Below are 6,298 nucleotides of genomic sequence, written 5' to 3'. Positions count from 1 at the left end.
TGACCAAACTTTGTTCCTGTTTAGAGAGAAACATGGCCAACAACGATCAGGCCGGTGGTTCGGGCGGCAAGGCATTCTGGGAGCTGTCCCAGGAGATGGAGGAACAACCTCACTTGTATGAGGACGCCGCCTTCCCCACCGATCCTGAGACCACTGATGGTACCGTCGAGGATGACCCCACTGATGCCACCACTGATGGTGCCGCCGAGGATGCCACCACTGATGATGGCGGCGCACGCACAGATGGCAGCCAACAGAAGAGGCAACGGAAGGACCGGCGCCCGACCGTGCTCCGCACCCTCAAGGAGGAAGTTACTGAAGTGGACTCCAACGGGAAACCAACGGCGCCCGAACGAATAGTCAAGGGGTACTCGCTTTAGCTCGGGTGCATTCTCTGGAGCACTGTCTCGATCAACACCGAGAACCTGAGGCATCCTGACCAAGGGAATTTGCGCAACCTCCTCTTCACGGAGCTGCACGAATGATACAAGTTCCCTACTGCTTTTGAAAACACAAGCCTCAAAGGGAATAAAGTGAACAATGCTGCCCTCACGAAGATGAGCAAGGCCCTGTCTACTTGGAAAAGCAATGTGAAGAGAATGATCGAGAAAGGTGAGAGTTATGAGAAGATCAAGGAGAAAAATCCTTCGATCACCGAAGATGACTACAACGACTTCAAGATCAATAGCTCGAGCACCGCAAACTCCCAATCAAGTCAGTGGGGGAAAGAAATGCGGCAGCTGAACTTAGGGGAACACAAACTCGGTCCCGGCGGTTACAAAGTGGCGGAGCCTATATGGGACAAGGAGGACGCGGAGCGTGCCGAGCAAGGCCTACCGCCCCGCTTCGAGAAATACAGCGGTAACAAGCAGACCAGGAACTTTGTCAGGGCCCGGTACAAGGAGGACCCGATAACGAAGGAGCTTACCATGGATCCGAAGACCAGGGCGCTTGAGCTTGTTCTGGTAAGGAATACACCCCCGCGTAATTAGCTTCATATGGTCGCATTATAATTAATGAAGCCAAATTTCTAAATGGTTCACATTCCTTCCGCAGGCGACTGAAAGCAGTAGCGCGGGGTCGACTACGAGCAACCCTTGGGAAACCACTCTAAATAGGGCGTTGAATGTAATGAAGAACAAGGATAAGCTCAGTAAGCCGACGTCAGCTGGTCGTGTGGCCGGCAAAGGCTTGTCCACAAAATGGGGGTCATACTATACCGCTGGTGTGCGGAAGGAGAAAAAGACCAGCTCGGAAAGCCAGGCGCGCGAGGTTCAAGAACTCAAGGCACAGGTGGCGCGGATTCCGGAGATTGTCCAAGAGCAAGTGGAACAACGACTCGGAGCGACGATCACCGCCATTGTGCCTAACTTGATCCAGGGGTTGAGTGCGTGGATTGCGGGCGGCCAACAGGGGCCGCCCCCGATTCCTAGCTTCACGGCCAGCAACTCGCAGAACGCGATGGCGGGGCCATTGGTGTCTCCGGCGGAGGCGGCATTGGTGTCTCCGACGCCAGCACGGGAGCTTAATGCACCCGGGTGTACGCCGGCTGGCACCCCTGCAGCAAGCGGCCCCTCCGTCAACTGCACGCCCGCCGTTGGCGGTGCCTCGACATTAGCCGAGCTCGACGCCATCATCACGGTAACTATTTAAGCCTCTCTCGGCCGAGGACTTCATCTCCTTGCCTTTGACTGGGCATCCCTGACGCCCTACATGTTTTTGCAGGGCGCCGCCGACGTTCCGTGCAATCTCCTGCACTTCGTGAACAACGAGTTGGTCGATGTCACCAAGGGCCAAATCGTTCAACCGGGCAACCCCTTGTTCCACGGTACCCAGATGCCACCCAACTTGTTTAGGGTTCAACTGGTTCGGGTGCTGCCAGGCTGCGACGAGTTGTTACCTCCGATTCGACCCGTCGGGGCCGACGATGATGACGTGATGACCCTCAGTGCCTGCCTGAGCTGGCCCCTGCTTTGGCCGAAGAGCCAGATTCGTTTGGGGGCGGGGCACACCACCCCAAAGACAACACCGCCAGTCGTGCCGGTGCCAAGTAGGGCCCATGGCAAGACCGCCGCAATGGTGCCGGACATCCCTATGCCACTGGATCCAAACATGCATATGGCACAGGATCAGAACGACTACAACGACGATACATTTGGCAACGTCGATCAGTACTTTGCCGAAAATGGGTACGATGGCGACTTCATGGGGGCTCCTTCTCAAGAACCCAACCCAACAAAAGACGTGCGCGATCTAGCTGGTACCGTGGAGAAGCCAAGTTGCAACAGGCGTCGTTTGCCGTTCAGCTCTCAGGAGACGCCTCCAGCTGCCGACTTCACCGAGCCTCAGATAGGCGAGGTGCGAAATATTATCAGCCCAAATACACTCAAGAAGGCGGTCTGTGAGTAGAACTCAGTCCCATTACAGGAGAAGAAGAAGGCACGCAAAAGAAAGACTAACAAGGGTGCGAGCCAGCCGGCACCGAGTACGATCCGTGCTCAGGATGGGCCACCTTCACCTGAGGATATCTCGAGGAGGGTGCATGTGGCGGGTAGGGCGATGCTACCGACAAATATGCTCAATGCTGCAACCGGTGCTATGCGGAGTCTGCATGACAGTGTTCTTTCTTTGGAGAAGCGGCATCTCAAAGAGAAGGATGTGGCATACCCGGTTTTCGCGGCCAAGGTGCCAGAGGGCAAGGGCTTTGTGGATAACTCCATCGGGCGTACGATTGTCCTGCGGTTTGATGACATCCACGCTATGATGAACCTTCATCCACTGCACTACACCTTCGTTCGGCTATTTTCGCTGAGTATGGAGATGCGGATCATTCGCGACAAGACCCCAGACATCGTGATAGTCGACCCCTTCTACATGCGTGCCAAGATCTTGGGCAGCGCTGGGGACTGGCAAGTCGCGAGTTCTTACCTCGAAGGCGTCATTCTGGCAAACCAAGATAAGGATAACTTCCTCGTGCCTTACTTTCCCGAGTAAGTCCCCCCCTCAACCGGCCCGTAACATATGAATTCTTAGATTTCGATCGTTTTTCTTTTAATTCCGTGTTTTCTGCAGTGACACACATTGCACGCTCATCCTCCTAAGCCCCAAATATTCCATGGCCACGTATTTCAACCCGGACCCTCAGTCGAACGTAGACTACACAAATGTCAAGAAGGTTCTTGATGATGTTCTCCCCGGCTACGCCAAATCTGGAGGCACCTTCACTAGGCCTATTCGTAAGTACGACAAGCACGTGTTCTCCCACAATACGACGTTCTGCTGCGTCAAGCAGCCGCCTGGCGGTCAGAAGGGTGCCTACTACGCCATCCATCACATGCGGGCGATCGTACGGGGCCATCATCAACTTCTGCTACCGAGTAAACTCAAAGATTGGGCAAAGAGCGTGTCGGCAATCCAGGACGTGGACCTCCGACAAGAATTCTTTCGCATCCAGTCAGAGTTTGCGGAAATCATCCATCAAGATGTCCTTCGTACCTCGGGGCAGTTCTACCTCAGAAATCAACCATCCTATAGTGACATCGACACAATGCTACAAATGCAGGCTGACAACGCCCGTTCTTTCATGACTCCCACGATAGACGGCGGCTTCATCCACGCTCCGGTCCCTTGAGTCGAGTCGAAAGCAGTGATGCTGTGTCTAGTTCTAAAACATCGACTAGCTCATGTTGTAATTAAACTTTAATGAACTTGTAGTATGTCTCTTTGGTTTTGAGAGTCGTTCAACTTAGATGTAATCGATGCTATTAATGTCTTGCTTTTCTCTTCCGATCGTTCTGTTGCATACTTATATATTGCTTATGTATTGTCTGTGAATTGGTACTAACGTTTCATTTGGCTAGTGCATAGCGATGCCGACGTATGTCGTGTACAAGGGTAAGGTTCCCGGAGTCTACGACGACTGGGAGGAGTGTCGGAGACAGGTTCACCGATTCAGCGGTAACAGTTACAAAGGGTACACCACTAGGGCCGAGGCCGAATCTAGATACGCCCGCTATCTAGAGGGAGAGGGGAGGGAGCGTTGGAGGAACCGGATGAAGACGAGTTTCATCGTGATGATGCTCATCGTGATGACCGCAACTCTCTTCTTTGTGATGGTAGTTTAGATGATCGATATCGACTTGTAATGTGAAGACAAACTCGCTACTCGCGGTCTCGAGACTTGTAATATAATGTTCTATCTTTGTTCGGTCTTTTCAATTCGGAGACTAATATGATGAATTGTATTCAGAGACTAATCTTCTATTGTATTCGATGAATCTGTTGTTGATGTGTGCTGTCTATATTTTGTCCAATTATACATTTTGTAACCTGTGCAAAAAAGAGAAAATAAAAAAAATAAAAAACCCTAATATTCATACTAATGGCGCATCACACCACAGTGCGCCATTAGTATGCCAAAGGATACTAATGGAGCATCATCAGACAGTGCGCCATTAGTATGCCGAAGTTACTAATGGCGCATCTTGCTGTTGTGCGCCATTAGTATGCCAAAGCACCTGGGTATACATGGCCCCCTAGGAGGCATACTAATGGCGCACTGTTGTATATACTAATGGCGCATCCAGTGGTGCGCCATTAGTATACCAGATACTAATGGCGCACCAGTGGTGCGCCATTAGTAAAATATACTAATGGCGTGGCACTAATGGCGCACCACTGATGCGCCATTAATGGCCAAATTAGGTGCGCCAATAGGAGGCCTTTTCCTAGTAGTGCAAGCTAAACCTGTGATGTGTCTGCTTGTTTCTCTTGTAGTCTGTAAACAAAATATTGGAGAAGAGCACCCCACTATGCAATGCTAGAGAAAGTAATGCAGATAAGGTTCAAGATAGTGAGACAACCATGTTGGTCTGTCTCCAAGAAAGGTGATAAAAACGATCTTGTAGACAGTGAGAAAACCCCACAGTCCTGCATTGATGTAGTGTTCGAGTTACTGGCCAGTACCGCTGGCACAAGCTCTTCAAACTCGCTGCCTGAATCACTTCGGCTTCTTCAGTCTCAACTACAAGCTAAAAGGCATCAGTCAGATGTGCTGCGGCAAGAAGCCAAAGGACTGAGGAAGCCCATGCATAATTTAGATGCGTACTTTCTTGTGGAACAGCAAGCGCTGGAGGATTTAAGTGCCAAACAAGAGAAAGTTAATAAGCTTGCTAAGCATCTTGCCAACATTATGGTACCCAGGATATTGTTTCTTGAACTCTTTTGAAGTGGTTTCAGTTATGTACTTGTTTTGCTGTGGCATTTATATGCTGCTTTGTTCCCTATATTTGCACTGGTGGCGAACTTTGATGCCCAGTAGATGTAATATGTGTAATACCCGTGATAGCCTAGCATAAGTTGCTTGCTTATTTATTTCCTTGTTGTCTTGTTTATTTGTTTGCTTGTAGTTAGTGCAGTTCTTTTTCCGCGGTTCACTAGTGGCTGCAATAACCTATTTTTTAAAAGTAGGCCACAATAACCATGGGCTAATATTTACTGTACTAAAAGTGGGCCTTCTACGGGCCGTAGAAACAGTGGGCCTTCTACGGGACGTAGAAACAGTGGGTCTTCTACGGGCCGTAGAAACAATGGGCCTTCTACGGGCCGTATCATCAATGGGCCTTATACGGGCCGTATGATCGATTGGCCAAACATGGGCCAAATAGACCGCATTATGGCCGTAAACGGGCTAGAGTTGGAATCGTCCATTCATGAGCCGACCATAACGGGCCATCTTTAATAGGCCTTATTTGATGACGCTATGAAAATGGCCCAGCGTATTAACGGACCACAAACGGGCCAACTATAACCATGGGCTGAATTTGCCCCACGCGCAGAAAATGACAGTAACGGGCCGTAAGTAAATCAATGCTGGAAATGAGCCCAAGAATAAATGGGCTCTGAGAAGGCCGAAAGATAACATGGGCTAGAAACGGCCCAACAGAATAACGGGTCGTTAATGGATATAAAGTGATACACTGTTCATTACGGGCTAGTTTTACCACGGGCCGTTAATTGGTGTAAAGTGATACACTGTTCATTACGGGCCAGTTTCACCACGAGCCGTTAATAGGCCAAGAATTACATAGGGCCTCATATGGGCCGAAAGACGTCATGGGCCATACATGGGCCAGAAGTGAAAACAGGCTGGAATCATATTGGATGGCCCAGATGATGCTAATGGGCCTAATTCAGATAGGGCGTAACGGACCTTGGGTTAGCGGGCTATAAATGGGCTATATGCAAACAGGCCATTAACATGCTTTCCATGGGCCGGCCCGCCACCTTTTGACCAAGT

The sequence above is a fragment of the Triticum dicoccoides genome, chromosome 2B (genome assembly GCF_002162155.2).
Source record: "Triticum dicoccoides isolate Atlit2015 ecotype Zavitan chromosome 2B, WEW_v2.0, whole genome shotgun sequence".
Lineage (NCBI taxonomy): Eukaryota > Viridiplantae > Streptophyta > Magnoliopsida > Poales > Poaceae > Triticum > Triticum dicoccoides.
The sequence above is the reverse complement of the archived record's forward strand: the minus strand, read 5'-3'. Positions refer to the sequence as shown.